We start from the raw sequence: 11514 nt of genomic DNA, 5'->3' as shown, positions 1-11514 counted from the left end.
GTTTGGAATAGTGTTACGAACCCCGTGGCTCCTAAACATCTAGGGTGGATGGACATGAGACCCAGTAACATAAATTCATGCAAATTATAAGTGTGGCATGAAACAGTGAGAACAAAATGACACAACTACCATGAACTACCGTCAAACACACATGGTTTATTTCAGAACACACGGTAAGGGTTTGGGAAAAAGGGCTGAGCAGGACCCAAGAAATGAAACAATAGTGTAAAAACCCCTAAACTGATCTAGCCTGCCTGAAGAACCGCTAGGCTACTGCTAGTCATACAAAAATACAGTGGGTGGTCCGCTCAGGTCTAACTGGTGTTTATAGACAGATTTCTTCCCTACGGGTAATGTACGCCCAAGGGCAACTAGCTTAAACTCCCCTTTTTCCCAGAAACACACAAAGCTACCAAACAGGGTAATCAGCAATTAAGTAGTACACAATACACAGGACACCACAGTATCCACACTCACAGAACAAAACAGTAGTCTAACAGAATTTACCAATCATAATAAACAGCAACTAAGTGAGTAACCAAAAACAGGACACCACCCGTGTCCATACTCACAAACGGAAATATTCTCTCTCTCTCTCAACAAACACAAGACTGGTCTTTATACAATGGGCTGTGTGATTGAACAAACGAGTAACAGGTGGTGCAATGCACAGGAATGTTCACTGATTGGTCCAATCAGCAGACACCTCAACGACCACCAATCAGGAACATACAGGACACCTGTGATTAGGGCAGAAGGAGAGAAACACACCAAAAACACAGGATACCTGTATCCTATACTCCCACCCTTAAAAGAGCAAACCACAATGGTTTGCGACACACGTACTATCACAACACCCAAATTCACAAATCATCCTATCGGGATAACAAAAAAAACCTAGATCATTACACTACGAGACAAAGCATCTACCAACACATTATCCATCCCCTTTTTTGTGGCGGATCTCCAAATTATAATTTTGCACGACAAGTGCCCACGCATAAGGCGTTGGTTCTGGTTAGTACATCCGGTGGAGAAAACTAAGGGGTTATGGTCAGTATACACTATTACTGGTAATGCACTGGAACCAACATAAACTTCAAAGTACTGCAGAGCTAACAACAAAGCTAGAGCTTCTTGTTCAATGGTGGAATAGTTTGTCTGACATTTGTTAAATTTCCGTGAAAATAACAGACAGGATGGTCCACTCCACTCTGGTCTTGCTGCAGTAGAACAGCACCAGCACTTCTGGCACTTGCATCTACCTCCAGTTTAAACGGCCGTTCAAAATCTGGCGCCAGCAAGAACAGGAGTACTACACAAGAGTGCTTTAGCAGTGTTGAAAGCAGTACAACAATCTTCAGACCATACAAATTTTTCTGCGCGGACTGAGCAAATCCGTTAATGGAGCAACTACCGCGAGAGAAATTTTTTACAGAAACTACGGTAGTAGCAACCATCCCTAAAAAACGGCGTAGCTCTCTCTTCTGGTGGTAGGTGCGGAAATCGTTTATAGCCGAGACCTTGGCATCTACAGGGCGCACCTGACCATGGCCGACCTGTTTACCAAGATACGTAACAGTGGCCTTCCCAAACTCGCACTTTGCTAAGTTCAGGGTTAGAGAAGCGGTTGCTAGACGTTCACACACTACCCTTAGAGTGTTAACATGATCAGACCACTCAGTTGAATAAATTACCAGATCATCAAGGTAAGCACTACAATTACGAACTCCAGCCAATACTGTGTTAACCAGGCGTTGAAAGTGGCTGGTGCGTTCCGCATCCCAAATGCCATGACAGCATATTGTAGGAAGTGATCTGGGGTCACAAATGCAGAGATGTCGGAGGCACGTGGGGTTAACGGCACCTGCCAGTAACCTTTAGAAGATCTAATTTGGTTACATAAGTAGCAGCACCAACAGTATCAATACAGTCATCCAGTCTGGGTAACGAAAGCAGTCGGGCACTGTGACCGCATTGACTTTCCGATAGTCCGTACATAATCTGGATGTCCCATCAGGTTTAGGAACCAGAATGCCACGGAGAACTCCAAGGACTTGAACTTGGCATAGCCAGGTTATTCTCAGCAAAATAACCGACCTCACCCCTCATTATCTTTCTCTTAGCGACGTTGACACGGTCACGGATGTTGCTTGATAGGTGCAGCTTTCCAACATTAATGTCATGTTCTAACACATTTGTACATGTAGGAACATCATTAAAAAGACATGGAAAGCTGTGTAATAGTCTCACAATATCATCTGACTGTCTGTCCGTTAAATGAATCAGGCTTGACGGGAGAGACAGCAGCATCTCTGAATTGGGCAATCTAGCACACTGCTGCTGAGTATTGCGCAACTCCAAACCATCTCCGTCCACATCATTAACATGACCTCCCACTACAGCCGTAGCAGCAACAGAGACAGCCAACTCGGCCAGTTTCTCTGGACTGTCTACCTGAGTGACGGGTCCTGGTGTGGTATGTCTTCAACATGTTAACGTGACACACGAGATTGGCGTTTTCTATCAGGAGTCTGTATCACATAGTCAGTTTCAGTTAGTTTCTTTTCAATGACATAAGGACCAGAGAAAGCGTGCTGACAATGATGCTCCCTGGCACAGGCAACAATACAAGAACTTCGGTCACCTGGCTGCAGTGAACGAGAAACAGCCCTGTGTGTCATAGTGTCGTTTCATCCGTTTCTGTGAGGGGAAGACAGCGCTTCCTTTGCTGGAGCACAGGCAGCATGTAGCGCTCACGAAGCGACTAACGTAGTCCAACACATTTTCTTTCACACACAACTCTTGTGACAAAAACTGATCCTTAAGGACTTTCATAGGTCCTCTCATGGTGTGTCCAAACACCAGTTCAGCTGGGCTGAACCCTAGGGATTCCTGTACTGTCTCACGGACAGCAAACAACACTAGAGGAACTCCCTCTATCCCAATCTTTCTCAGATTCCATGCAATATTTACGGAGCATAGACTTCAGTGTCTGATGCCAACGTTCAAGCGCACCCTGAGACTCTGGGTGATATGCGCTTGACACACGGTGTGTAACTGACAAGGATTTTAACACTTGTTTGAAAAGTGTAGAAGGAAATTAGTACCCTGGATCAGTTTGTATCACCTTAGGTAATCCAAAAGTTGAGAAGAATTTGATCAACGCTTTACTCACCACTGGAGCAGTAATCCTTCGCAGAGGAATGGCCTCTGGGTACCTGGTAGCCACACACACAATTGTCAACATAAACTGGTTACCAGATTTTGTTTTTGGTAATGGTCCAACACAATCAACCATCACATGTTCGAATGGTTCACCTATGGCCGGTATGGGACAAAGAGGCGCGGGGAAATAACCTGGTTCGGTTTCCCAACTACTTGACAGGTGTGGCAAGTCCGACAGAACTGAGCCACATCTTGCTTTAAGCCAGGCCAAAAGAAATGTCGCAAAACTCGATCATACGTCTTGGTGACTCCCAGATGTCCGGACCACTGGTGATCATGAGCGAGGGATAAAACATTTTGTCGAAAGGCTGTAGGAATCACTATTTGGTAAACAGCATTCCAATCTCCGCCAGCGTCAACATGGGATGTCCATTTACGCATGAGGAGATTACCATCAATGAAGTATGCCATGTTTTCCTTCTTTAGCTCGTCCTCTGAGACAACACTAGAAAAACATTTAGCCAGGCTACTGTCAACCTGTTGGTTAGCGATCAGCTGCTCACGAGTAACTGGTAACTGTATTGCCTCAGCAACAAGTTCCACATCCTTCTTCCTTTCTCTGGGCTGTTGGTCAGACTGCACCAGCTTACCAGAGGTAGCACCCGAACTATCCTCTGGGTCACACTCTCTGAATAGAATCGTGTTCGACAAATCTATCACTTCACCCACTTGTCGTGCTTCTGGAGCACGTGTGACAGCACAAGCGGGGAACACATCTGGATAACCTTGTGCCAGCTCCTCAGAGAGAGACTGGTCACTTTTATCCAATACCTCCAATACGGGTATCACCTTTCCTCCGGCAATATCGTTGCCCATTATAAATGTCACACCTTTTACTGGCAACCTAGGACGTACGCCAACTCTGAACAATCCACTGACTAATTCAGAGTGTACGTTCACAAAGTGCAATGGCACTGGGACGAAACCCATTTCAATTCCTTGTACTAACACACTGGAACCACAATATGTATTACTGGACAAGGGCAACACATCAGCGTAGTATGAACGACTGCGCCGCACCAGTATCTCTGAGGATTCTAACTGGACGCTGAGACGCTTCATCATCTGATATAGAAACAAACCCCTCAAAAATGAACGGTTCATAACTGTGATCTGGGACAGGGACTTTCAAACCACATTCACTATGAGGCTTCTGTCTTGATTCTGGCCTTACAACCGTCCGAATCAGCCCAACACCCCGTTGGCGGCCTGGCGTGCTGAGTCATCCCCGGCTTGCGTTTACGCGAAAAAAGCAATCACTAACCAAATGTCCCACCTTATGACAATAGAAACAGTGACGCACATCTTTTGGGCGTGCTGGATGTACTGCTGGTCGACTAGGACTAAAAGTTAGCAACTCCGCAGCCCTGCTCTCGTCCGACCGAAAACACGCTCTTATGCGTCAACACAAACTTCGTCTGCCAATACAGACGCTTCCGACAGTGAGGATACTTTCTGTTCGTTCCAGATAAACTACAATGCGTTCGGTAAGCAATTTTTAAACTCTTCTAACAAGATTAACTCCCGTAGAGAGGTAAAATCAGTTACCTTACTAGCACTGTGCCATTTGTCAAACAGATTTCCTTTGTCTCTAGCAAACTCCACATAAGTCTGAGTAGGAGACTTTTTATGAGACCTAAATCTCTGTCGATATGCCTCAGGAACAAGCTCATAGGCACGAAGAACAGTAGCTTTGACCACTTCATAATTCAAACTGTCTTCAAGAGGTAGCGCTGCCAGAACCTCTTGGGCTTTACCTGTTAGTTTACACTGAAGTAATAGGCACCATACCTCTTCGGGCCATTTCAATGCTACCGCTATACGTTCAAACACACTGAAATAGGAATCAACCTCTGACTCCCTGAACACAGGTACCAAGGTGATCTGCCTACTAATATCAAACGTAGCAGCCGACACAGCTGGTGAGGATGGCTCACTAGCAGGCATAGTATGAGCAGCGACTAACCTCGCTGTTTCTGCCTCCAGTTCCATTTTACGCACCTCCAGTTCCATCTTACGCGTCTCCAGTTCTTGATCAAGCCTACGCGTCTCAGTTCTTGATCAAGCCTCACGCGTCTCTCCAGTTCTACCTCCTAGCTTACGCGTCTCCTGTTCTGCCTCTAGCTTACGCGTCTCCTGTTCTGCCTCTAGCTTACGCATCTCCAGCTTGTCTTGCCTGATTTGTGCCCGCTCTTCCGCCTCCATTTGGAGCCGTGTCGAGCGGACATCGATCCTGGCATCACTGTCAGTCAGTGGGGAGAGTGGGTCATAACGGGGGCAATGTGGCTGGAGCCTTAGCCTCGTCCTCAGACACTGATGGGCTTACAGGAACAGCAACCACATCCCCTACAGGAGCAGCAGACTCAGGCGGCGGTAACTCAAGCACTCGCTCGTTTAACAATATCGCTAGCACTACTTCCCTAACTTCTGCTTTCACTAAACCCCTCGGTATGGGTACATAAAAGTGGTCAGCCAAAGCCTGTAGATCCACTCTACGGCAATTATCAAAAACCTCCCACGTAGGGTTTTCCAAAAATGCCTCCAACTCAAAAGTAGCCATCCTACTAGCAACACGAGCCGTCAACTACTGAACACACAAAAAAAACAGGTAGTACAGCTGCCAAGCTCAACACTGAACCAGACACTTACTAATTTGCATGAGTAGCATGGGATAGAAATCCCGGACGAACCCCCACTTTATGTTACGAACCCCGTGGCTCTAAACATCTAGGGTGGATGGACATGAGACCCGTAACATAAATTCATGCAAATTATAAGTGTGGCATGAAACAGTGAGAACAAAAATGACACAACTACCATGAACTACCGTCAAACACACATGGTTTATTTCCAGAACACACGGTAAGGGGTTTGGGAAAAAGGGCTGAGCAGGACCCAAGAAATGAAACAATAGTGTAAAACCCCCTAAACTGATCTAGCCTGCCTGAAGAACCGCTAGGCTACTGCTACCATACAAAAATACAGTGGGTGGTCCGCTCAGGTCTAACTAGTGTTTTTAGACAGATTTCTTCCTACGGGTAATGTACGCCCAAGGGCAACTAGCTTAAACTCCCCTTTTCCCAGAAACACACAAAGCTACCAAACAGGGTAATCAGCAATTAAGTAGTACACAATACACAGGACACCACAGTATCCACACTCACAGAACAAAACAGTAGTCTAACAGAATTTACCAATCATAATAAACAGCAACTAAGTGAGTAACCAAAAACAGGACACCACCGTGTCCATACTCTAAACGGAAATATTCTCTCTCTCTCTCAACAAACACAAGACTGGTCTTTATACAATGGGCTGTGTGATTGAACAAACGAGTAACAGGTGGTGCAATGCACAGGAATGTTCACTGATTGGTCCAATCAGCAGACACCTCAACGACCACCAATCAGGAACATACAGGACACCTGTGATTAGGGCAGAAGGAGAGAAACACACAAAAACACAGGATACCTGTATCCGTAACAATAGTCTTGGAAAAGTCTCGGGAATAGTCCCCAAACAGGCATTGAACAAAACTAAATAAAACGTAATAATCTCGGAACAGTCTTTTAACGGTCTGTCTGTTCCCTGTGTCCTCCAGCCCAACCAGGAGACAATGACCACCCCAGACCTGAGCAGCCTGTGCTCCCCCCTCATCGACACGGAGAGGAACCTGGGACTCCTGCTGGGCCTCCACGCCTCCTACCTGGCCAACAGCACCCCCCTCTCACCCATGGAGATAGAATGTGCCAGTGAGTAACCCTGACCCCTGACCTGTTGTCCATTGAGATAATGAGCTAGTTCGTACAACAGTCAATGCATCATCGTTTTTTTTAATGGAACTTCATGGGCCGGTTTCAGATTGAGCGATTTTCCAATGGGCATGATTTTCAGTCGAGGGTTAATCTGTTTCCAGGAAACCAGCCCTATGAGTTCAACAACACAACTCTGTCCTGCTGTTTGTGATTGATTCATCTGAACAGTTCCTAACCAGCTCTTATCTCCCTGGTCAGAATGGCTCCAGTCGTCCATCTTCCAAGGTGGTCTGCAGACCAGTCAGGTCCACTACAGCTACAACGGGGAGAAGGAAGAGGACCACTGCTCCTCCCCAGGAAGCACCACACCAGACAAGACCAACCCCTCCCCCAGGCTCACCCTCAGCGACCACACACAGCCTTTCTTACAGGCTATCGCTGACAACACCACTCAGGACCACACTGTGAAGGTAAAGGTCAGGGGTCAGGGTCATCCATTTTAAATTGGTATTTCGAGCTGTGACTATTTAATATCTAATTTAGCCGTAGCTATCTGAAACACTGGTTATACCCTATCCTATGTTTAATTGTCCTTGGAGCCGGACAGTCCTGTGGTTAGGGTTAGGGTTAGGGTTACCCACTGGCAGCTTTAGTTATGGGCTTGTACACCCCTATGTCTCAATCACATCAGGAATGTCTTCTTCCTTCTCATTAGTGTGTGTTAGCTGTCTGCCTCAATTAAAGATGTGTCTACTTAAATATATATTTACATTTTAGTCATTTAGCAGACGCTCTTATCCAGAGCGACTTACAGGAGCAATTAGGGTTAAGTGCCTTGCTTACGGGCACATCGACAGATTTTTCACCTAGTCGGCTCGGGGATTAGAACCAGCGACCTTTCGGTTACTGGCACAACGCTCTTACCCACTAAGCCACCTGCCTCCCACTTAGTTTCTATTGGTCTGTTTCTGTTCCAGGACTTCCTGTGCCAAATGGAGCGGTGCTGTAAGCAGTACCACCTCATCACGCCCATAACCTTCCCCCCTGGAGCACCCTGTGGAGGAAGTAGGCCGTCTTCTTCTTTGCTGCCTGCTCAAACACCAGGACCTCGGTAACCTAGCAACCACACGCCACTGCCACACCTCGAACCACTGAGACAGAATTTTAGCTTCCATTGTGGTCTTTGAAATGTATTCCATTTTGAATTAGCTAGTTGTGTTAAAAAGGTATAATATGTGTCCTTTTGGTGCGAAATAGATACATTTCTACTTCCATACTGTCTATGTAGTAACGGGGTAGTAGTCATCCTGTCTATGTAGTAACGGGGTAGTAGTCATACTGTCTATGTAGTAAGGGGTAGTAGTCATACTGTCTATGTAGTAACGGGGTAGTAGTCATACTGTCTATGTAGTAACGGGGTAGTAGTCATACTGTCTATGTAGTAACGCTGGTAGTAGTCATACTGTCTATGTAGTAACGGGGTAGTAGTCATACTGTCTATGTAGTAACGGGGTAGTAGTCATCCTGTCTATGTAGTAACGGGGTAGTAGTCATACTGTCTACGTAGTAACGGGGCAGTAGTCATACTGTCTATGTAGTAACGGGTAGTAGTCATACTGTCTATGTAGTAACGGGGGTAGTAGTCATACTGTCTATGTAGTAACGGGTAGTAGTCATACTGTCTATGGAGTAACGGGGTAGTAGTCATACTGTCTATGTAGTAACGGGGTAGTAGTCATACTGTCTATGTAGTAACGGGGGTAGTAGTCATACTGTCTATGTAGTAACGGGGTAGTAGCCATACTGTCTATGTAGTAACGGGTAGTAGTCATACTGTCTATGTAGTAACGGGTAGTAGTCATACTGTCTATGTAGTAACGGGGTAGTAGTCATACTATCTATGTAGTAACGGGGTAGTAGTCATACTGTCTATGTAGTAACGGGTAGTAGTCATACTGTCTATGTAGTAACGGGGTAGTAGTCATACTGTCTATGTAAGTAACGGGTAGTAGTCATACTGTCTATGTAGTAACGGGTAGTAGTCATACTGTCTATGTAGTAACGGGGTAGTAGTCATACTGTCTATGTAGTAACGGGGTAGTAGTCATACTGTCTACGTAGTAACGGGGTAGTAGCCATACTGTCTATGTAGTAACGGGGTAGTAGTCATACTGTCTATGTAGTAACGGGGTAGTAGTCATACTGTCTATGTAGTAACGGGGTAGTAGTCATACTGTCTATGTAGTAACGGGTAGTAGTCATACTGTCTATGTAGTAACGGGTAGTAGTCATACTGTCTATGGAGTAACGGGGTAGTAGTCATACTGTCTATGTAGTAACGGGTAGTAGTCATACTGTCTATGTAGTAACGGGGTAGTAGTCATACTGTCTATGGAGTAACGGGGTAGTAGTCATACTGTCTATGTAGTAACGGGGTAGTAACGGGGGGTCTGCACCAAGGACCCTGTAGAAGTTCTCCAGTTTATCAAGTGATTTGATTGGTTACTGGGTGATTGACGGCAGCGTCTGGCCCTCTCGTAGGTCACATCGCCTTTTCCCTCGCCACCCAATGTGCCTTGGGCGTGGAGCAGGGCAGGCAGAGGACCCTCCCCAGATCGGTGATTGACGTGTGCCGCATGGTGTACCAGACAAAGTGCTCTTTAATCAAGGTACACGTTCATACTTGTCTATAATTTAATCCTGTATAGAAAAAGTCATTGAGTGTTATTCTGTAGCCTGGTCCCAGGTCTGTTTGTGCTGGTCTTTGGTATCCAAATAAGTTGCCTATACAGCACTAACAGATCTGGGACCAGGCTAGTTATTCTAGGTCCTGATAGATACAGTATCTTTCTCTCCATCCTCTGTGTTCCAGACCCACCAGGAGCAGGGTCGTAGTTATAAGGAGGTCTGTGCTCCTGTAATCGAGAGGCTGCGGTTCCTGTTCAACGAGCTCCGTCCCGCCGTCAGCAACGACCTCTCCATCGTGTCCAAGCTGAAGCTGCTCAGCGCCCAGCCGCGCTGGAAGAGGATCACGCAGAAGCTCATCCGAGACTACAGGAAAAAGAGGGTAGCGACTGGCCCCAGAAGGGTTATTAATGTCATTGTGAAGGTCAAGATGACCGAAACATCTACGATTTCAACTCTTGTAAATTGATTTTTTTACTTCAAGAGCGAGAGCTGCACCTGTTTCTCCCCCATGTCATTAATGTAAAGGGTGAAGCTGGTATGGTGTGTAGCATTTTGTATTGTGTTGATATTTACAGTTGAAGTCGGAAGTTTACATACACTTGGGTTGGAGTCATTAAAACATGTTTTTCAACTACCAAACTATAGTTTTGGCAAGTCGGTTAGGACATCTACTTTGTGTATGACACAAGTAATTTTTCCAACAATTGTTTACAGACAGATTATTTCACTTATAATTCACTGTATCACAATTCCAGTGGGTCAGAAGTTTACATACACTAAGTTGACTGTGCCTTTAAACAGCTTGGAAAATTCCAGAAAATGATGTCATGGCTTTAGAAGCTTCTGATAGGCTAATTGACATCATTTGAGTCAATTGGAGGTGTACCTGTGGATGTCTTTCAAGGCCTACCTTCAAACTCAGTGCCTTTTTGCTTCACATCATGGGAAAATCTAAAGAAATCAGCCAAGACCTCAGAAATTCTTTTTGTAGACCTCCACAAGTCTGGTTCATCCTTGGGAGCAATTTCCAAACGCCTGAAGGTACCACGTTCATCTGTACAAACAATAGTACGCAAGTATAAACACCATGGGACCACGCAGCCGTCATACCGCTCAGGAAGGAGACACGTTCTGTCACGATCGTCTGAAGAAGCGGACCAATACGCAGCGCGTGGAGTGAACATGATGACTTTATTTAATAAAGCAACCACAAAAAACAACAAATGACGATAGTGAAGTCCTCTGTAACACTGACAGAAACATGGAACAAAAACCCACAATACCCACGAGAAAACACACAGTATAAATATGGCTCCCAATCAGAGATAACGAGCCGACAGCTGTCACTCGTTACCTCCGATTGGGAGTCACCTGAATAATCACGAACAATCACCACACATAGAAATGAAACAACCAGAATACCCAACATAGAAATACACCCAAACAAGGAAAATGAACAACCCTGGCTCAATAATAAAGTCCATGGAGCCAGAGTGTCACAGTTCTGTCTCCTAGAGATAAACGTACTTTGGTGCGAAAAGTGCAAATGAATCCCAGAACAACAGCAAAGGACCTTGTGAAGATGCTGGAGGAAACAGGTACAAAAGTATCTATATCCACAGTAAAACGAGTCCTATATCGACATAACCTGAAAGGCCGCTCAGCAAGGAAGAGGCCACTGCTCCAAAACCGCCATAAAAAAGACAGACTACGGTTTGCAACTGCACATGGGGACAAAGATCGTACTTTTTTGAAAAATGTCCTCTGGTCTGATTAATCAAAAATATAACTGTTTGGCCATAATGACCATCGTTATGTTTGGAGGAAAAAGGGGAAGGCTTGC

Source organism: Coregonus clupeaformis, chromosome 20, assembly GCF_020615455.1.
Source record: "Coregonus clupeaformis isolate EN_2021a chromosome 20, ASM2061545v1, whole genome shotgun sequence".
NCBI lineage: Eukaryota > Metazoa > Chordata > Actinopteri > Salmoniformes > Salmonidae > Coregonus > Coregonus clupeaformis.
Note: the sequence above shows the minus strand (reverse complement) of the source record.